This window comes from Pelophylax lessonae (genome assembly GCF_965119305.1).
Source record: "Pelophylax lessonae genome assembly, chromosome: 7".
NCBI lineage: Eukaryota > Metazoa > Chordata > Amphibia > Anura > Ranidae > Pelophylax > Pelophylax lessonae.
In genome coordinates this window covers 86,803,352-86,826,483 of record NC_138774.1, presented here as the reverse complement: position 1 = coordinate 86,826,483, position 23,132 = coordinate 86,803,352, and positions in this window count along the sequence as shown.

Sequence of the window (23,132 nt, the reverse complement as noted above, 5' to 3'; positions counted from 1 at the left end):
CAAGAACGTCCTAGCGAGAGCAATCATTCTAGCACCAGACCTCCATTCTAACTCTAAACTGGTAACCTGTAAATGCTTTTAAATCATCAACTATGAAGATTTTTATGTGCTGTAGTTTGTTGCCATTCCAGAGGCACATTTTAAAGGTTTACATGTTAGGTATCTATTTACTCTGCATAACATTATCTTTAATAATTTACTAAACAATTAGGTATAATGCTGTGTTTTTGTGCATTGACATTAATTAAAGTGTATTTTTTTTCCCCAAAAAAGTGTTTGAAAAAACAGCTGCGCAAATATTGTGTGACATAAAAAATTGCATCAACAAACATTTTTTTTCTCCAGACCTCTACTTTCAGAAAATATATAATGTTCGAGGGTTCTAAATAATTATCTGGTAAAAAAAAAAAAATAATAATAATAATACATTTCACACGTGAGAAGTGTCAGAATTGGCTTGTGCAGCTAGTGGTCAAACGTTAACGTTAATCGTTTACTAAAATAATACCCAGTGATTTTGCCATAAAGGTTGTTCTGCATGCTCTTCCTTTTATGGGATTACAACACTTCATCCCTGTCTCCCAAATTGTTCCCCTATCTTTTCACCCAATCACATGCCCTTCCAGTACAGTTTACAAACAGCATGTTTGACTGCTGTCATCTTCAAGAAACCCACTGAGAAATGATGTACAGCAGTTTCTGGAGTGCATATATATAGATAGGAAGTGGCGGCAAAAAGGCTGCAGGACTGATATTTAACAAAGTAAGAAAAAAGGCAATTGCTTATGACATGCAGTGTTCTAGCAAACTAAATGTCATTTATTTAAAGGTCTATTTGTAAAAAAAGATTGACTTTGCACTTGTCTCAATATTTTTGCAAGCATGACAATTACAGTAATTCCCATAATGATTGTACTGTAATATGTGTGTAGTCGTTTCTTTGTTGCCTTTCGCTAAGCGAATGTAACAACCACTAACAGTCGATCCTAAGAGAAAAGTAACTTAAGAACATTTGACCATGAAAGTTAATAGGCTAAGAACAATTTATTACCCACCCAGAAAATTCAGCTGACAGCCAGGGATTCCAGACTGACAGGTGAATGTAAACAAACAGCAAGGTTAGTGGTGAAAAAAAAAAAAACAGTCCCTCCAAAATTCACACCAGGCTCTTTAAGGCTTGTATGGATTTTAAGTGGGGTCTTTCAAAGTCAAAAAAAGGAAAAAAAATGGTATGGGTTTCTGCACAAACTCCATACGTATCATAATCTTGAGGCCCCCTTTAAAAATAAGGGGGCCCTAGATTCTGGTTTCCCTCTATGTGAATGAGTAAGGGATATATAGTGCCCATACCAAAGGCCACTAACTGAAGAAAAAAAAAAAACCCTGTCCTCCGACACGTCCAAACCCACTGCTTGACTCCCACTGAACGTCATCCCAACCACTGCAATATAAGCAAAAGTGCAGGGTCACCAAGTGATGTCATTGACCATATATGTAGGGGGGCATATACTTGTCTCCCTCCCTTCCTGGCCACCCAAGCTGCATGCTCGGGTTAGTCTTGTATAGATTTTGGAAAAGACCTCATGCTTTTTTATCTTGTTTTTTTGTGTGAGGTTCCCCCTTAACCACTCTGCAACCGCTCACAGTAATACTACTGCGGCAGAGTGGTTCGTTATCGTCCAGCCACGTAGTATTAACGTGACTGGACACTCCCCCTTCTGGGCGGCGCTTGCGCGCCGCCGGAGGCTCGCTCCCGCTGTTTTCATTCACAGCGGGAGTCGGGCCAGGGGAGGAGCAGCGGCGATCGCCGCTGCTCTTACCCGATCGTCGGGGATCGAGTCTGGAGATCCGCCCGCTGTGTGTAAACACAGCGGGCGGATCTCCATAGTGACAGGGAGTGACAGATCGGACTGTTCAGCATAGCTGGACATCCGATCTGTCCATGAATCACATAGTCACCTCCCCCCCTACACGTCAGTAAGCACCAGGCATACATTAACCCCTCCCTCTCCAATAAAATTAACCCCTTCCCTGCCAGTGTCATTTTTACAGTAACAGTGCATATTTATAGCACTGATTACTGCAGTAATGTCACTGGTACCCCCAAAAGTGTCAAAAATGTCAGTCAAGGGTCCGATCTGTCCGCCGCAATGTCGCAGTCCCGCAAAAAAAATCGCAGATCGCCGCCATTACGCGTTAAAAAAAAAACACCAAAAATGACAGAAATCTTTCCCTTTGTTAGTAAACGCAATAACTTTTGCGCAAACCAATCAAAATACGCTTATTGCGATTTTTTTTACCAAACATATGTAGCATAAAACAAATTGGCCAAAAATTTTTAAAAAAATTGGTTTTTACATCTTTTTTGGGGGGAATTTCATATAAAAAAATGTTAAAAATATTGTTATTTTTTCAAAATAAACGCTCTTTTTTTGTTTATAGCGCAAAAAGTAAAAATCGCACAGGTGATCAAATACCACCAAAAGAAAGCTCTGTTTGTGGGAAAAAAAGGACGTAAATTTCGTTTGGGTACGGCGTCGCACGACCGCGCAATTGTCAGTTGAAGTCGCACAGCGCCGAATCGCAAAAAGTGGCCTGGACGGAAGACAGCAAAATCCTCCGGTGGTAAAGTGGTTAAAATCCAATCTGGTCTCGAAGGGTCTGGCATAGAATTTTGGGGAACCCCATGGCATTTTTTTAAGGACCCCCCTTAAAATCCATACCAATGCATCCTTTGAATTTTGGGGAGACCTCACGCTGTTTCAAGCTATTTGATTACATTCACCTGTCAGTGAGGAATCCTTGGCTGATAGCTGAATGTGCCTCTGGTTGATGAGCAGGGATGTGTCACTGGTTGGTATGATGCTGGTAGGTACAGACTCCCTTTGGATCAGCAGCACTAAAGAGTACAGGGAAGGTAAAGGCAAGCACATACGTAATTTTCAATAAAAATGAAAATGACCTCCCTGCATGCTTGTGGTCAGTATCTGTTGAACGGGAGATATATTTGCCTAACCCCATTCAAATGCTATAACTCAGATAGTCAGTGTTTGTGACTTTCTGTAAGAAGTGGAAGAAAAATGAAGTTGGTTTTGTATAGGATTTTCAAGGGCATTTTCTGAGAGCTAGATGGAAAATTAAAGGTATTTTGAGGAACTTAACGGTGTCCATATTTTATTTGCATACAGTACAACTACACTTTAAGTAGATTAGTAATGTCCTTTTTTATAAACAATTGTTGACATCATTAGTGCATATTGACATCCACATAACAAGAAAGTAGAATCTGTCTAAAACATTGTTTTCTGTATGTGGTGTATAGTAAAGTTCAAGAAATAGACTATACATTTTACAAATAAAAAAAAGTGTTTAAATGTGACATGGATGCTTTCGTTAATTAATTGTTGTGAAATAAAATAAACAATTATAATTATTATACAGGTCTTTCCCTACAAATCTTATTTATATAGACTTAAGAAGGAATTGGTCATTCTGAGGATAGTATAGCCAATATATGTTCAATTTGCTCTTAGTACCCTATAATTTGTACCAATATCTTGCTCTGGTAATTTTTAGCACAGGATTGCCGAGTATTATTTTAATAAAAGCTGCAATTTTTAAAGAACACATATGACTAATGAAATCACAGTGGCATATAAAAGTGTTTATGAGTTTTTAACTATTTGGTTTGCATCTGCTTTAATACAAATAATACCAATAAAAGATACTGTAAGGGTGTTTTGAAAATTAATACAAGTATAAACACACTAGAGAGCAGTATAATAAAGTAAATGAGCCACTGCAGTTCAATTGAGATAAAAACTTAAAACGCCACAAGATGGCAGCCTACTGCCAATGAACATGTAATATTACTGGACATACTGCACAGAGATATGATGTATAACATAAATAAACATATGTATATAAATTATATATAATACATTATATAAAATATGAATGAAGTAAATATACTATACAAACCTAGATACGTGGTTATGGAATATTACAATTATACACAATAAATCTACCTGAAAAATCTCTGGAACATTAATCTTCATAGAGATTTGAAAAAAAAATATATTATTTGAATCACATAATCTATTCACTCTTTCATGAAATTGAATCTTCTACCAAATTGTCTTTGTAGCAACAGCTGGACTACCTGACAGATTTAACTGTGACCTAAGGCCCTCTCAAGGGGGTAGATAAATTACTAATTGGCATTTCCTTTCTTGGAGAAGGGGAACGAGGGACTCTTGGATATGGGTTTTGCCACTGGGATATGGATGCTTCAATGTGCTATATCTGACAATGACTGGGTTTATTTGGGGTTTATTATCTGATGTTCTCATTCTGCTGGGGAGATTGGATTTTTTTGTGATTCCCAATTTAGTGTTGATATTCCCATTAACACTTTCAATGTTCAGACTCAAAATCACATTTAAAATTAGACCTGTTGTCCCTCTACCCTTTCAAGAATCATAATAATAGGATGTTCTTTGCATTTATGGTTTACTGATGGATTGTGGAGGTCTACACGAAATAGAAGTTGGATCCTGAAGAAGCCTGTAGTGTTGGCAAAACGCATAGATCCATACCTCTTTCGCGGTTTATCCAATATCTTTACATGTGGATTGTATTTATTCATGCATATGTGCAGGAATTTTAACAGCTTCCCGACTGCCCGCCACTAATTGTTCCTGCGTGAACCGACGTAGCAATACGTCGGTAGCACACGTGGTGCTGGGGGGCTAGCTCACTTGAGGGTTTTTCCGCCTTCCTCTGGATCAACTGCGGGTATAGGATTGTGCATATGGGATTGTATGGTTGGGATTTCATTAAAGTTTATTGTTTTTTTATTGGTTGAGCTAGATGGACTTGTGTCCTTTTTAAATCTGACTAACTATGTAACTATGTAACAATGTTGCAAGGTATCTTTAAAAGTGTAGGCGTGCGCATGCGTGGCAGCCCGGCATGGACGTCTGATCCTGGAGCTCCGTCCTGCTCCGGCATCTAAGAGCTTGCTACGCTACATACACGGCACCTCCGGCTCCATCGAGGCACCCGCGGCTTCCCCGAACTATCCGGGCACCTTTCTATGTCAGCGGTCCCGGTCAGGCGGAACCTGGAGCGGTCTCTGACCCCGGACCTCCCGCGGCCTTCATACGCCAAGATGGCGGTGGCAGCACCACCACCCGGACCTCGAGGAGGGATTGCGGATTCGGAGGACATAGCGGACCCCCCAGCTACCCCACAGACACCCAGGGACAGTACTGCTCACCCCGTGAGTACCTCTCCATCCCCCCCATGTTCCCCGGCCTCCACAGAGTCCTATATAGGCCGCACACTGGAGGAACTTCTCCTTTCCCCCATGGCAGACTTTTCACCCGGCCCAGGCCAGATTCCTGGCCTTCAATTGGACGACCCTAATTGCCCCCCTAATATGCAGGGAATGATGGCCATGTTCTCAACAATGTTGGCCAGGGGCCTATTCCACACGGCTGCTCAGATCACGTCCACTATTCAGGGGGACTTGCAGAATCTGGGGTCCCGCATAGAAGCCATTGAACAGAAAGCTGATCATACTATAGCCAGAACCAACCAGAACACAGCTAGAATACAGGACATCCAGGACCAGCTTGAGACGGCGCTAGCCAAGATAGACGATTTGGAGAATAGATCCCGTCGTTACAATTTTAGGATCCGGGGGATCCCGGAATCCATAACGGATGTCACGGCTGCGGTGCAATCCTTTATCACTGACCTGATACCTGGCATCTCTGCAAGCCGCCTTGAATTGGACCGTGCTCACAGGTCCCTGCAGCCCCCTCGTAAGGATGGCCTCCCCAGGGACATTATCGTGAAGCCCCATTACTATTCAGTGAAAGAGGAAATTATGAAACTGTCCAGGTCCTCTCCCCAACTGACCGCCATGGGTCATCCAATCCAAATATTTGCGGACATTTCACCGTTCACCATCCAAAGGAGACGTTCCCTCAAACCCTTGCTCACGGTCTTTACCCAGAAGAACGTTAAGTATTGGTGGTCTTTCCCCTTTCGCCTCAGCTTCTCTTTCCGTCAGAAAACCTATGGCTTCTCTTCTATGGCTGACGGCGAGAAATTGCTCCTTCATTTGGGTATCCTTTCCCACGACGCACCAATCCCTGGGACTCAGAGATCTTCATCCTCCAAGCGCCCCACACCGTCCAGTCCTGTGATCCCTCTGTGGCAAAAGCAGCAACACAAGCGGTCTAAGGAATCCGGACCTCCCTGAGACTCCCACAATGTGGCTCTGAGTGTTTTACCTTTTTGCTGAACTGCTTCCCACACTGGGAAGATCTACCATTTTTCCTTTTGCCACGCCGACCCGGTTCTCGGCTGGCTGGTACTGCTGACTGAAATTTTTTATTTTTGCTGTTTTGGTCCTTGTCCAGGACATTAATGGGTATCTTACCCTACATTTTTCTTTTTCTACCATCTTCTATATCTGAGAATGTTTTATGAGTCTTATAGTTACTCTCCTGGTGCCTTTGTGAGCTTCATTTAAATATGGTGCTGTTACTTTACAGGAGGAGCATTGTGGGGAGCTTTTCTCCCCACGATGCTTCCTCCGGGGGGGGAGTCCCTTTTGGCTCTTTCTCCCCATTTTTTGAGCCTTTGCCGGAGCGGCTGTCATGCCACTCCACTTGCCCCGGCGGTTGCACGAGATGACATTCTTGTGCCCCCCTGGGGCTACCCCGGGTCCTGTTCCCGGTGGACTGATCCGGGTTTGCGTCTGGGCGTTGTTTGACCGGGCGCCACCCTGGATGTGACTTTTTGTCACCGTTGTATAATGCTGCTACTGTTAATGCATTTGTATGGTTTTGTTTATGGTCTTCACTGATGACTATTTCTATCCATGTGCTTCTCCGCTTCCTCCCCCCTCTCCTTTTCTTCCCTCCCTTTTTCTCCTTCCCTCTTGTCTCTTTTTCTCCTCTTGTCCTAGGTCAACGTGCTGCTATGGTCCTCCAGCTCTGGCTCCACTCCACGGGCCCTCATCGGGCCGCTCCGTCCGCAAGCTCCACGTCTGCGCTGCTCATCCATTGGTACTATGGCCTCCTCTGACCTGCGAGCTCCACCGCTGAGATTGGCTTCCCATAATGTCCAGGGTCTCAACTCCCCCCTCAAGAGGCGTAAGTTGTTTCAATATTACCACACCACACATTACGACATTTTATTTCTACAAGAGACTCATTTTTCCCCTCATACAACCCCTCCTTTGTCCATGCTAAGTACCCGCTGTTCTATTTGGCGAACTCTGACTCTAAGACTGGGGGGGTGGCCATCTTCTTTTCGGGCAGGGTGAAGTTCTCCCCCACCAAGACAGTCCGGGACCCCGCAGGGCGTTTTCTTATCCTGGTAGGTGACATAGCAGGGCAGACTTTCACATTTGTGTCGTATTATGCCCCTAACAAGGGTCAGACTAAATTTTTTTCTACTCTGGCCGACCTGATCTCTAAACATGCGGTTGGTTCCTTGATCCTCGGGGGTGACTCTAATTTGGCATTTGACCGCAGCCTGGACAAATCCAGGCCGTTGTCTTCTCCGTACAAACAACCTCCCCGACAGAGCTTCAGGGTCGCCAAGACGATCTCCTTCATGGGTCTTGTCGACATATGGAGGGAGCAACATCCTACCTCTAAGGACTACACCCATTACTCGGCCCCTCATCGCACTTATGCTCGGATTGATCATGTTTTCGTCCCCGCTCCCTTGGTCCCCAATGTTTATAGATCTGACATTCGCGATACACCTCTATCTGACCACTCTATAGTCTCCATCTCCTTTTCCATACCGACTCGCTCTGCGGCTCCGTCGTACTGGCGACTTAATGAATCGATTTTAACCAACCCGGCCCACTGCACAATGATCGAAAATGGGATAAAGGAATATTTTCGACTGAATGACGTGAATGATATCTCCCCGGTTTCCCTTTGGGCGGCTCATAAAGCCGTCACCCGGGGGCATATCATTCAACTGGCATCCAAGCTCAAGCGTGAGCGGCGACTTGATCTAATTACTCTCGAACGCTCCTTCCACTCTTTACGTAAAAGTCACAAGCGGCATCCCACGGCGGACTCTTTGCGTCTCCTTGACGAAGCCAAGGTGGCCCTGAACATGGCGCTTACCACGGCTGCGGAAAAGCATCTTCGTTGGACTGGCGCACGCTTCTACTCGGAACGTGACAAGATAGGCTCCCGCTTGGCCTCTAGGCTGACCCCTAGGGCCCGAGTCCGGGCCTTCCCTAAGATCAGACTGCCTACTGGCGCTTTATCCCAAAATCCAGCCCCGATTATGGCGGCTTTCCAGAAATTATTTTCCGAACTGTACGACAACGGATCACACGCCACAGGGGCGTCCGAACGTTTCCTGGACTCGATCCCCCTCCCTACGCTCTCCTCTTCTCATAGGAAGAGCCTAGAAGACCCAATCTCTGAAGCCGAGGTCCGTGATGTCATCAAGAATTTGAAAACCTCTTCAACCCCGGGCCCTGACGTTTTTTCGCCGATATATTACAAAACGTTCGCAGACACTCTAGCCCCACACCTAACGAAATTTTTCAACTCATTGTCCTCGGGTACCCAGCTGTCCCCAGATCTCAATGCTGCTCTTATCTCGGTTATCCCCAAACCCGCTAAGGATCCTAGTGATGTTTCTAACTATAGACCTATTTCCCTCATCAATAATGATGTCAAAATCCTCACTAAGCTACTCACGAACAGACTGAATGCTTTTATTTCCCAATATGTGCATAAGGATCAGGCAGGGTTTATCCCAGGTAGACAGGGAACGGATCAAATTCGACGAGCAGTGGACTTGATCACGGTCCTAGGCTCCGCCTGGGATGGCGGGCCTCCGCAGAAGGGATTTCTCCTTTCCCTTGATATTCAAAAAGCCTTCGATACGGTAACGTCGCCTTACATCTTTGGGGTGCTCGAGAGATGGGGTTTTGGACCCCGTTTCACGAACATCCTACGGTCCCTGTACTCCTCGCCATCGGCCAGAGTGCGTCTTCATGGATGCTACTCTGACCCTTTCCCTATAACCAGAGGAACCCGCCTAAGGCCCTCTCAAGGGGGTAGATAAATTACTAATTGGCATTTCCTTTCTTGGAGAAGGGGAACGAGGGACTCTTGGATATGGGTTTTGCCACTGGGATATGGATGCTTCAATGTGCTATATCTGACAATGACTGGGTTTATTTGGAGTTTATTATCTGATGTTCTCATTCTGCTGGGGAGATTGGATTTTTTTGTGATTCCCAATTTAGTGTTGATATTCCCATTAACACTTTCAATGTTCAGACTCAAAATCACATTTAAAATTAGACCTGTTGTCCCTCTACCCTTTCAAGAAACATAATAATAGGATGTTCTTTGCATTTATGGTTTACTGATGGATTGTGGAGGTCTACACGAAATAGAAGTTGGATCCTGAAGAAGCCTGTAGTGTTGGCAAAACGCATAGATCCATACCTCTTTCGCGGTTTATCCAATATCTTTACATGTGGATTGTATTTATTCATGCATATGTGCAGGAATTTTAACAGCTTCCCGACTGCCCGCCACTAATTGTTCCTGCGTGAACCGACGTAGCGATACGTCGGTAGCACACGTGGTGCTGGGGGGCTAGCTCACTTGAGGGTTTTTCCGCCTTCCTCTGGATCAACTGCGGGTATAGGATTGTGCATATGGGATTGTATGGTTGGGATTTCATTACTGTTTATTGTTTTTTTATTGGTTGAGCTAGATGGACTTGTGTCCTTTTTAAATCTGACTAACTATGTAACTATGTAACAATGTTGCAAGGTATCTTTAAAAGTGTAGGCGTGTGCATGCGTGGCAGCCCGGCATGGACGTCTGATCCTGGAGCTCCGTCCTGCTCCGGCATCTAAGAGCTCGCTACGCTACATACACGGCACCTCCGGCTCCATCGAGGCACCCGCGGCTTCCCCGAACTATCCGGGCACCTTTCTATGTCAGCGGTCCCGGTCAGGCGGAACCTGGAGCGGTCTCTGACCCCGGACCTCCCGCGGCCTTCATACGCCAAGATGGCGGCGGCAGCACCACCACCCGGACCTCGAGGAGGGATTGCGGATTCGGAGGACATAGCGGACCCCCCAGCTACCCCACAGACACCCAGGGACAGTACTGCTCACCCCGTGAGTACCTCTCCATCCCCCCCATGTTCCCCGGCCTCCACAGAGTCCTATATAGGCCGCACACTGGAGGAACTTCTCCTTTCCCCCATGGCAGACTTTTCACCCGGCCCAGGCCAGATTCCTGGCCTTCAATTGGACGACCCTAATTGCCCCCCTAATATGCAGGGAATGATGGCCATGTTCTCAAAAATGTTGGCCAGGTGCCTATCCCACACGGCTGCTCAGATCACGTCCACTATTCAGGGGGACTTGCAGAATCTGGGGTCCCGCATAGAAGCCATTGAACAGAAAGCTGATCATACTATAGCCAGAACCAACCAGAACACAGCTAGAATACAGGACATCCAGGACCAGCTTGAGACGGCGCTAGCCAAGATAGACGATTTGGAGAATAGATCCCGTCGTTACAATTTTAGGATCCGGGGGATCCCGGAATCCATAACGGATGTCACGGCTGCGGTGCAATCCTTTATCACTGACCTGATACCTGGCATCTCTGCAAGCCGCCTTGAATTGGACCGTGCTCACAGGTCCCTGCAGCCCCCTCGTAAGGATGGCCTCCCCAGGGACATTATCGTGAAGTCATGTCTATCCATGTGCTTCTCCGCTTCCTCCCCCCTCTCCTTTTCTATCCATGTGCTTCTCCGCTTCCTCCCCCCTCTCCTTTTCTTCCCTCCCTTTTTCTCCTTCCCTCTTGTCTCTTTTTCTCCTCTTGTCCTAGGTCAACGTGCTGCTATGGTCCTCCAGCTCTGGCTCCACTCCACGGGCCCTCATCGGGCCGCTCCGTCCGCAAGCTCCACGTCTGCGCTGCTCATCCATTGGTACTATGGCCTCCTCTGACCTGCGAGCTCCACCGCTGAGATTGGCTTCCCATAATGTCCAGGGTCTCAACTCCCCCCTCAAGAGGCGTAAGTTGTTTCAATATTACCACACCACACATTACGACATTTTATTTCTACAAGAGACTAATTTTTCCCCTCATACAACCCCTCCTTTGTCCATGCTAAGTACCCGCTGTTCTATTTGGCGAACTCTGACTCTAAGACTGGGGGGGTGGCCATCTTCTTTTCGGGCAGGGTGAAGTTCTCCCCCACCAAGACAGTCCGGGACCCCGCAGGGCGTTTTCTTATCCTGGTAGGTGACATAGCAGGGCAGACTTTCACATTTGTGTCGTATTATGCCCCTAACAAGGGTCAGACTAAATTTTTTTCTACTCTGGCCGACCTGATCTCTAAACATGCGGTTGGTTCCTTGATCCTCGGGGGTGACTCTAATTTGGCATTTGACCGCAGCCTGGACAAATCCAGGCCGTTGTCTTCTCCGTACAAACAACCTCCCCGACAGAGCTTCAGGGTCGCCAAGACGATCTCCTTCATGGGTCTTGTCGACATATGGAGGGAGCAACATCCTACCTCTAAGGACTACACCCATTACTCGGCCCCTCATCGCACTTATGCTCGGATTGATCATGTTTTCGTCCCCGCTCCCTTGGTCCCCAATGTTTATAGATCTGACATTCGCGATACACCTCTATCTGACCACTCTATAGTCTCCATCTCCTTTTCCATACCGACTCGCTCTGCGGCTCCGTCGTACTGGCGACTTAATGAATCGATTTTAACCAACCCGGCCCACTGCACAATGATCGAAAATGGGATAAAGGAATATTTTCGACTGAATGACGTGAATGATATCTCCCCGGTTTCCCTTTGGGCGGCTCATAAAGCCGTCACCCGGGGGCATATCATTCAACTGGCATCCAAGCTCAAGCGTGAGCGGCGACTTGATCTAATTACTCTCGAACGCTCCTTCCACTCTTTACGTAAAAGTCACAAGCGGCATCCCACGGCGGACTCTTTGCGTCTCCTTGACGAAGCCAAGGTGGCCCTGAACATGGCGCTTACCACGGCTGCGGAAAAGCATCTTCGTTGGACTGGCGCACGCTTCTACTCGGAACGTGACAAGATAGGCTCCCGCTTGGCCTCTAGGCTGACCCCTAGGGCCCGAGTCCGGGCCTTCCCTAAGATCAGACTGCCTACTGGCGCTTTATCCCAAAATCCAGCCCCGATTATGGCGGCTTTCCAGAAATTATTTTCCGAACTGTACGACAACGGATCACACGCCACAGGGGCGTCCGAACGTTTCCTGGACTCGATCCCCCTCCCTACGCTCTCCTCTTCTCATAGGAAGAGCCTAGAAGACCCAATCTCTGAAGCCGAGGTCCGTGATGTCATCAAGAATTTGAAAACCTCTTCAACCCCGGGCCCTGACGTTTTTTCGCCGATATATTACAAAACGTTCGCAGACACTCTAGCCCCACACCTAACGAAATTTTTCAACTCATTGTCCTCCGGTACCCAGCTGTCCCCAGATCTCAATGCTGCTCTTATCTCGGTTATCCCCAAACCCGCTAAGGATCCTAGTGATGTTTCTAACTATAGACCTATTTCCCTCATCAATAATGATGTCAAAATCCTCACTAAGCTACTCACGAACAGACTGAATGCTTTTATTTCCCAATATGTGCATAAGGATCAGGCAGGGTTTATCCCAGGTAGACAGGGAACGGATCAAATTCGACGAGCAGTGGACTTGATCACGGTCCTAGGCTCCGCCTGGGATGGCGGGCCTCCGCAGAAGGGATTTCTCCTTTCCCTTGATATTCAAAAAGCCTTCGATACGGTAACGTGGCCTTACATCTTTGGGGTGCTCGAGAGATGGGGTTTTGGACCCCGTTTCACGAACATCCTACGGTCCCTGTACTCCTCGCCATCGGCCAGAGTGCGTCTTCATGGATGCTACTCTGACCCTTTCCCTATAACCAGAGGAACCCGCCAGGGCTGTCCCCTTTCACCATTGTTGTTCGCGATTGCGATCGAATCATTGGCTATTGCCCTTCGGCACGATAGCGACGTCATGGGGGTTCGTTGTGGGGAGAGGGAACATAAATGCGTGTTGTTTGCGGACGACATGCTTCTCTTTGTCACTAATCCCGTGGTCTCCGTTCCTGTAATTCTTGAACGACTTAAAGTATTCGGTGCTGCTTCGGGTCTGCAGGTCAACCTGTCAAAATCCTGGGCAATGAATGTCTCGTTAGACCCATCGCAGTTGGCCTCTGCGAAAGCCGCCTTTCCTTTCTCCTGGAAAACGGACTCTATCCCATACCTGGGTACTCAACTGACCCCCTCCATTACCTCACTATATTCGGTCAATTATCCCCCTTTATTCAAAAAGCTTTGTGCTGATCTCGCTACCTGGTCCACGCACTCACTGTCTTGGTTGGGGAGGATTCATGCGGTAAAAATGACTTTGCTCCCCAGGGTCTTGTATCTTTTCCGTGCACTTCCAATCCCGGTTAACTCCGGACACCTAGCGGAGCTTCAAAAGGCAGTTATCAAATTTGTTTGGGGTTCTAGAGGTCATAGGTTCGCCAAATCGGTACTTTATCGTTCAAGGGACAAAGGAGGGCTTGCCCTCCCTAATCTACGTTGGTACTACCAAGCGGCCCAGCTTGCCCAATTCTCGGCTATTTATAGGCGCTCTGCCAAACCGGACTGGGTACATATTGAAAGACAAGCAACCCCAAATTACACGTTGGACTTTCTAGCCTGGAGGCCCCCTAAATCTAGGCCTCCAATTCTATCCCCTACACTGTCGCACTCCTTTTCCATTCATGATGCCCTGTCTAAGCACCCCAACCTGATCTCTCCCATGAAACCACTTACGCATATTTTTCATAATCCTGATTTTCCCCCTGGTCTAAACATCAGAACTTTTGGCTGGTGGCTCAATAAGGGACTCTTTCGGATAGGTCATTTCTTTAATTCTATGCGCCCTCTATCTTTCCCACATTGTGTCAGTTCCCTCAAAATGCCTCTGACTGAAAGGTTCCGCCACACACAGATTTCCCATTTTCTACACTCAATTTGGCGTACTAAGCCTGACCCTCCACAGGTCACTCCCTACGAGCGGTGGTGTTCGGAGGACGGTGACCCTAAAGGGGGTATATCACTGATTTATAGCGCATTCTCTGACACTACTGAAAAGCCAAAATACATGTTGGATTGGGAAAAGGACCTTGGAGTGGAGTTGGAGCTGGATGACTGGAGTACCCGATTCAGACGCGCCTTTAAAGGTATTGTTAATGTTTCCTTGATCGAGGCCATTGTGAAATTGTTTACTCGCTGGTATTTGGTTCCTTCACGTTTAGCTTGCATGTACCCTAATTCATCTGCTCTATGTTTTCGAGGATGTGATATGTCAGGGGATTTCCTTCATACCTGGTGGTCCTGTCCGAGGCTCCGAGCCTTTTGGTCGTCCATCTTTCGTATGGCCCGGAAGGTGTTGAATCATCCAATAGCCCAGTCTCCCCTAATAGCCCTACTTAACGGTAGAGTCTCGGGCCTGCCTAAATTTTCCCAGAAACTTCTACACTTTATCCTGTTGGGGGCCAAACTTACCATAGCCAGGGCATGGAAGAAACCACGAGTTTCGGTTAGGGAAGCAAAAATGAAGATCTCCTGGATCATGACCCAGGAGAAGCTCTCAGGTGTTCTCTCTGACAGGGTGGCCCAGTTTGAGGCTACTTGGGAGCCGTGGGCTACATATGTTCATGTTGATCTGTGATGTTAACTCCTTCAGGTTTGACCTAGGATCCTCTCCTTTCCCTCTTGATCCTTCCTTTCTTCTGGCCTTTCTTTCTCTCTTTCTTCTTTCTAATGTGTTTATGGTATCCACCCGGTACTCTGGGCAGGATCTCCGCCTCTGTCCTCCCGCTCAGGGGGCGGATGTGTCGCCACCTTCTAGGGGCACTTCCTCTGGTGCGGGAGGCTGGCTGGGGGGGGCCTTGTCCAGTAGGGTCATCACCTCCTTCCCCTCCACTTGGACTGAACGTGCCTGGTTTGCAGCATGTTATTGCTTCTAGAACCAGTCCTCCCTTTTGCTCTCACTTCATCGTTTGTTGGGATTCACAAGGACGGATTTTGTTGTTTTTCACCTGTGCTTCCCACAACAGTTTATATGGTTTGGTGATTTACTGTTCCTGTTATATCAGACTGTACATTTGCAATATTTTTGCTGCCTTTTTGTTTTTGTATTTCTTGTTTTCTGAAAATTCAATAAAAACTATTGAAAGTAAAAGTGTAATCCTGACACAATATTCCATTGCTGGAAAAAGTATTTCTAAATATTAATATGGATTGTTTACATGTAATCGGGGGCGTGGCTAGCACACGCGGCAGATGGCAGCTTGAGGGCGGAGCTCTGGAGCCCTGATAGAGCCACCATTGCCTAATAGGCACACAGAGCACTGCCCAAACACACCCGAAGCCCTCACAGGCTCCCAATGACACCTGCTACCTACTGAGACAGTCGAGGAAATAACAGCAAATTAAAAAAGTTAACAGCCTACTTCCAGAGGCCTTTAAGTGGAAGAGGTCAAGATGGCACCGGCTGCCCAGCCCCTTCCTCCTCTTCATGCAAAAACCACTACTCTGAGCTTCCAGATGAGGTGACCTGAGCTGATGGAGGTACTGGGAGATCCTCTCCCAGAAGCTCTTCTCCTCTCCACAGCCCCCCCTGCTCAAGCCCAGCCAAAGGCAGGATGAGACTGGACACACCTGCAGATACAGGAGTAAGTCCTGAGCTAAAACCAGTCACAGAACACACAGAGCTCCAATCCCCCATAGCCAGCTTCCCTACCTCCAATCAGCCTGTATTGAACACTCAGCTTAAAGAGATGCTTATCTCATTACACCACTCCCTGCATGCTGATTTCACCAACATTACCTAAATTCTCAAAAGAACTATCCATGATGGGTGACAGAGTTAACCAGGTTAAACACGCAATCACTGACATTGCCACGACAGGTAATGATATAATTGATGCAAATGAGGAAAGCGAAGACGAAAGACACTGGATGCGTGCAAAAATTGCCGATCTAGAAGAACGATCAAGGCGAAACAATTTAAAACTAAGGGGAGTACCTGAAAACGAGCCACTCCAAGACCTCACATGTAATTACCATCGTTAAAAGCATATGTGTGTCTCAGAGAAGTGATAATCCCATTATATACTTAGACAAAAAGGAGAATCTCTAAAGTCCCATGACCCATGTATTTTCTATTCCATTATATACAATTTTTATCATTATTATTAGAAATATTGTATGTGTGTAAGTAGTTTAAGCATGCAAATATTATGTTTTTTATATATATATATATATATATATATATATATATATATATATATATATATATATATATAGATCGTTATATATGAAACTGCACATCTTTAAAGTTAGGGTGTTACACTTAAAATATTGCTATATCAGAAAGGTAATGCTCATACATTGGCAGTTACCAGATCTCCTAAATATCCTATATATTTTAGATAATATCACATGGTCACACTTATTATTGTGAGAAATTAATCGATCCTATAACAGACTATTTTACAAGTTGCATTTAGTATAGTCATGCCTTATCTGAGAGCGACAACCAGTGGCCAAAGAAGGCAATACAAAAGCAAACACGCAATTAGTTATTACTCAAATTAACCAATAAGGAATAAAGTAACAACTTCTGGGCCACGTCCTGGTGTGTTTTATAACTTTATTGTTGTCACAGTATGAGAGGAGAAGTCAGGTATACTAAGGGACCGATCTAACATCATATAGAAGAGACATAATCGGATAACATTCATCATCACACATCATCTGAACATCAGAAAAGCCCAGTCTGACACCTCAGTGATGCCAGAACACAGCCCCAGCATAGAGAGATCTCATTTTGGGAAAGCAACAATACCTATATCATCTTAGGAGAGTCTGGTAACAACCATTTTAACACAATAATAGATGGATTGGCGCTAGTTCACGGGCTATATCAAGTCTTTACTGAACTTAGTGTCCTGTGGTATATGGGGCACCATAAGAGGATGAATCCACAAGTCTTCTAGGCAGCCATCAGCAGATGGGGAGAATGAGTGAAGCAATATTGCCAAATATGCAAGAAAAGAAGAAACACAAAGGCGCCTCTAAATGCAGATTGTAGATAATTTAATATAAAAGAAACACAGGTTCTTAAAAACTCACATTTGACATGAGTACATGAAGCCTAAAATTGGGAGTAGAGAGTCCCTCTATGAGTCCTGGACGGCGGGGCTTCGGTACTCCCAGCAGGTGTGGTTAACTATTTTTCCTTCTTGCTTCCTCTGTGGATGTAGATGTGTAAGCCGGCTTCTAGAGAGAGAGGATAAAAATGAGGGCTGAACCACACCATGGACCGCAACCTGCGCCAGTGACCTCATAAAATTTGAATTTATGGAAAATAATGAATTTAATTTGTTTTCGAATAAGGCTGTAACATGACAAAATATGGAAATAGTGAAGCGCTGTGAATACTTTGCGGATGCACTGTATATATATATTTTTATAGTCAATTGTGTAATTTTTATGCAAAATTGTATTGTCAGTATCTACCTATTAATCAAGCTATTTATGGTGTGAACTTATCTTTTTTTGAATAAATATTAATTTCTTGTTAATATCCTAGTCCATATTCATATTGATATTGTTGTGTTCTTAAATAATTCTGCTTGGCTTAAAAAGGTACTTACCTAAATGAATCGCTCAGGCATTCCATGACACAACCCATAACAACTCCCCCCTTCCCCCTAACAATGTCCCTGGACAGGGAAGGGTGTGTGCTGGAAGTCTATTCCTCTTAGGCCTGCTGCAAGGTCTGAGTCTAAGGCCTGAACTCACATGTTCTGCCTGTACTAAATCTGATATAAAGATATTTTTACCTGTGATGGCTGTGAGTTTGATTTTTACATTATGTCCTTTGGGTGTCCTGTGCCCTAACAATACATAGACACCTCCTGAAAAGGAGTTATATACAGAGAACCAATAACGGTATAAATTAACTAGAAAAATTACTTTTTTTAAAAATAGACCAATCGTTAACACTGTGTGTGAGTGTGTGTGGATAACGTTGTCCCACACATGCAACAAAACAGCGCCCTACACCACATTCATTCGTATTACAGATAACTAATAAAGTCTGATCTATAGTACCGGCCTGGACAACAAGGCATGGGTCCAAAATAGTGTATGCCTGGCATGGGGCTTAATACATGGTTGGAATTACCCGAAATATACAACTCTGACCTCTGGTAATCCCAGTATCCTTGTTGAACGTTGACTGGCTAAGGGCTATGGGACTTCAGGGAGCACTTTGCTGTGTATACTTCTAGAAATATGGACATTTTTCCACATATAGGAGCATCAGTCTCGTATCAGCATAGGGTATATGTCCAACAACATGGACGACCACCTCAATCCTTCCCCAATCCATTGGAATCCAGTTAGAGGGGTAAGTCATACATGCTCAACATGTTTCGCGGATATACCGCTTCTTCAGGAGTATGATATGGAAAAGTATTTTTCAGGTACCTTGGTTGAGGCTGAAGTGCTGGGAGGGCTACCATTGCAGCTCGGTGCGGATCACCCCTGGAGGTGAGACAGGAGATGACACGTCCCAAGGAGCACTGGATGCTGGTGAAATCCTGATGGATGGATGGTATGGTATGGACACCCAGGACCGCTTCCAGGAGATCTAAAGGTGCTCAGTGGAAAAAGACACAAGGTTAATGCCAGGCCGAGGGTCATACACAGTTAATCAGTCCGGAAGTAATGAGCCAAGTGGAAGGTAGCAAAGGGGCAAGACAAGAGAGAGTCCGTGAGATCCAAGCCAAGGTCGGTACACAGGAGATCCAGCAGGGGTGTCAGAGCAAAGAGTGGTCAGGCAAGCCAAGGTCGATCAAGGGAGAAGATGCAGACAGGTCAAAGAAGCAAGCCGGGTCAAAACAGGAACACAGGTAAACGGACAGGTCACGGGTACAGGAGCTGACGATAAACCAGCACTGGAGCACACCGGAAGAGCGTCTTATATAGGGCCAGGGCTGGGGAGATGGGCGTGGTGACACACCTGCTCTGCATCCAGCGATCTATTGTTGCTGAATGGTGATTCCTTTCCTGACAGTGCCCCCCCCCCGAGGGGCAGCCTCTGGATGCTCAACGACCATGTTTTTCTGGAAATTTGCTGTGAAATTCTCTCAAAAGTTTAGGGGCGTGGATGTTACTCAATGGTTCCCATGAATTGTCCTCCGGAGGATATCCTTTCCATTTAATCAAGTATTGAGTACGGTTGCCTCTTTGTCGACAATCCAAGATATTCTCAACCTCAAATTCAGGCTCCCCTTCTACTGAAACTGGAGGAGGTGGTACCTCTTCACTTCCCTGGAAGGGGCCGCTGGCTTAAGTAGCGAGGCATGAAATACTGGGTGAATTTTGAAAGAGCCGGGCAAGGCCAATTCAAAGGCCACAGGATTCACCACTCTCTTGACCTCAAAAGGACCGATGAATCTTGGCCCCAATTTCTTGGACGGGCAGGATAGTTTCAAATCAATTGAAGAGAGCCAAACTCGATCTCCAACTTTGTACACTGGGTTCTCCCTCCGTTTGAGGTCAAAGAATTTCTTATAGTCCTGTTGTGCTTTATGAATATTGTCTCGTAGCAACTGGAAATTAGTTTTAATGGCTGCTAGCCGATCAGGGACTGCGGGAACCGTTATTTCCTGATCCAAGTTAGGCAAAAAAGAAGAATGAAAGCCATAATTATCCCAAAACGGGGTTTGGTTGGTTGCGGAGTGTATGGAATTATTGTAGGCGAATTCTGCGCATGGAAGCAGGGAGGTCCAGTCGTCCTGAGAGCTGGTGCAAAAACATCGGAGGTACTGTTCCAGGGTTTGATTGGTTCTCTCTGTTTGCCCATTACTTTGTGGATGGTAAGCAGATGACAGGGACACTTCAACCGACAAGGACTTGCAGAGCTCCTTCCAAAATCTAGAGGTGAATTGAACACCTCGGTCTGACACTATATTATTTGGAAGTCCATGTAGCCTGACCACCTCTTTGATAAATGTGTTGGCTGTTTCCAGGGCGGAGGGAGTGCCCCTCATGGGCAAGAAGTGAGCCATTTTTGAGATTCGGTCCACGACTACCAAGATGGTGGAAAACCCTTCTGAGGGTGGTAGCTCAACTATAAAGTCCATAGACAGACCTTTCCAGGGCTGATCTGGAATCGGCAATGGTCTTAACAGGCCCCATGATTTGACTTTAGCCCCTTTGTTACGTTGGCACGTGATTCAGGAATTTACATAGCTTCTGCAGTCCTGATGTAGCTTAGGCCACCAGAAGCGGCGTTGGATAAGTTCGTAGGTCTTTTTTACCCCGAAATGTCCAGCGAGTTTGTGGTCGTGAAAGGTTTTAAGGACCAACAATCTCACTTGTGTAGGAACAAAAATTGTTTCCTGGTGCCAGAGGAATCCTTCCCGTTTATTTAAAGAACCGGCTTCGAGTTCAGTACATTGAGTAGAGGCTTGCTGAATTGTGGACTGTAGGTCAGTGTGAATCAGAAAAAAGTTTTGAGCTGATAGGATGGTATTGGGCTCCGTCGTGCTGGGAGTATCCGGAAACATTCGGGACAGGGCGTCCGCCTTTCCATTCTTAGATCCTGGTCTGTAGGTAATATGGAAATTAAAGCGTGAAAAGAATAGAGCCCACCGGGCTTGCCAAGGTCTTAGGCGTCTAGCAGTCCTGAGATACTCTAGATTCTTGTGATCCGTGAATATCATAATAGGGTGTGCCGCGCCTTCAAGCAGGTACCTCCATTCTTCTAGAGCACATTTAATAGCCAGAAGTTCCCCATCCCCCACGTCGTAGTTCTTCTCTGGGGGTGACATTTTCCGAGAGAAGAAAGCTACTGGGTGTAGCAGGGTCTTCGGGCCTTGTCGCTGGGAAAGAATAGCCCCTGTGGCTACTTCCGAAGCATCCACTTCGAGAATATAAGGTAAGACCGGGTCCGGGTGTTGAAGAATAGGTGCGGTCACAAACAGGCTTTTTAATTTATCAAAAGCTGACTGAGCCTCCGGTGACCAGCGGAAGCGAATCTGCTGGCGCGTTATTTGGGTGATGGGTGCGATAATTGTTGAGAATCCCTTTATAAATCTTCTGTAGAAGTTAGCGAAGCCCACACATCCCTGAACTCCCTTCTTATCAGTGGGGGCTGGCCACTCCAAAATGGCTTTTACTTTTTGTGGATCCATAGAGACACCCTCAGTTGAAATGATAAGCCCTAGGAACTGGATGGACTTCCTCTAACATTCACATTTTTCCAGTTTCACATAGAGCCCATGTTTCCTTAAGGTGGTTAATACTTTTTTGACATGAATCCGGTGGAGTTCCAGGGTGGAGGAGAAGACCAAGATGTCATCTAGGTACACAATTAAGAAGTTGTCCAGGAACTCTCGAAAAATGTCATTGACCAGATGTTGAAATGTGGCCGGGGCATTACACAGACGGAAGGGCATGACCAGATATTCGAAGTGGCCGAAACGGGTTCTAAACGCCATTTTCCACTCATCCCCTTCTCGGATGCGAATAAGGTTGTACGCTCCTCGGAGGTCTAATTTGGTAAAGACCCGGGCAGACCGGAAGCGCTGGAACAATTCTGGAATCAAGGGGAGAGGATAACGATTTTTGATGGTAACTTTGTTGAGTTCCCGGTAATCAACACAGGGTCTTAACGTGCCATCTTTTTTCTCCACAAAGAAGATTCCAGCGCCAGCTGGGGAGGACGAGGGCCGGATGAACCCCTTTTGCAGGTTCTCGTTGACATAAGTCCGAAGAGTTTCTAATTCCTTCTCAGATAAGGGAAATGTTCTTCCAAAAGGGATCTCGGCTCCTGGAAGAAGCTCAATGGGGCAGTCGTAGGGCCTGTGAGGGGGTAGAGAATCAGCCTTTTTCTTGTCGAATACATCCCTAAAGTCTTGATAGGCTGCGCGAATGTCTTCAGGAAGGTCTAGGGCCGGCTAAACGGCCAGACACGTGGCGGGAGCGTTGGGTCCAGGGGTAAAGCAATGGTCCAGGCAATATTTGGACGAGAAGGAAATCCTCTTCTTCACCCAGTCAATTTGTGGGTTATGAGCCTGGAGCCATGGAAGGCCTAGAATAACCGGGAATAAGGGAGAGGACAAGACATCAAAGCGGAGGAGCTCTTGATGGCCCGAGTTCGTGGTAGTGAGTACCGGATAGGTTTCTCTGGTCACAGGTCCAGAACTAGGCAGGGACCCGTCGGCCAGAAATACTTGAAGCCGTTGCTCCTTAATTTGTAGGGGGACCCCCAGTTTCCTTGCTAGTGTACAATCCAGAAAACAACTGCAAGCTTCGGAGTCAACAATTGCCGTGAGCTGGATCTTCTTTTCTGCTACCTGTAAGGAGATAGGAAGGATAAGGTGAGCAGGGGATGGCTCAGAGACCTGACAGTTCAAGACAGACCGTGAATAGCACTTACTGGGCCTCACGGGGCAGTTGCGGAGGAAGTGGCCGGAGGCTCCACAGTATAGGCAGAGGTTAGCCTGGCGGTGACGTTGTCTCTCTTCGGGTGTTAGGGAGGAACAAATTAGTCCAATCTGAATGGGTTCACCGTCCGCAGAGGCATTCATAGCTGGTGCAGGGAGAGGAGAGGCGGCAAACGGGACCTTAGGCATCACCCAAGAAGCTCGGGCCCCCTGGGGGCGTTCTGAGCGTCGTTCCCGCAGACGCCTGTCCATTTGGATGGCTAGAGAGATCAAGTCTTCCAGGGATGCAGGTGTCTCTATCCGAGCAAGCTCGTCTTTTAGAGCTTCAGAGAGGCCATGATGGTACTGGTATTTCAATGGCGCCTCATTCCAGTCCGTGTCGGCTGCCCATCTACGGAAGTCTACAGTATAGTCCTCGGCCAGGCGTTTATTCTGCTGTAAGGCATGTAAAGCAGACTCTGCTGTGACCGTGCGCTGAGGATCTTCATATAGCTGGGCCATGGCCTC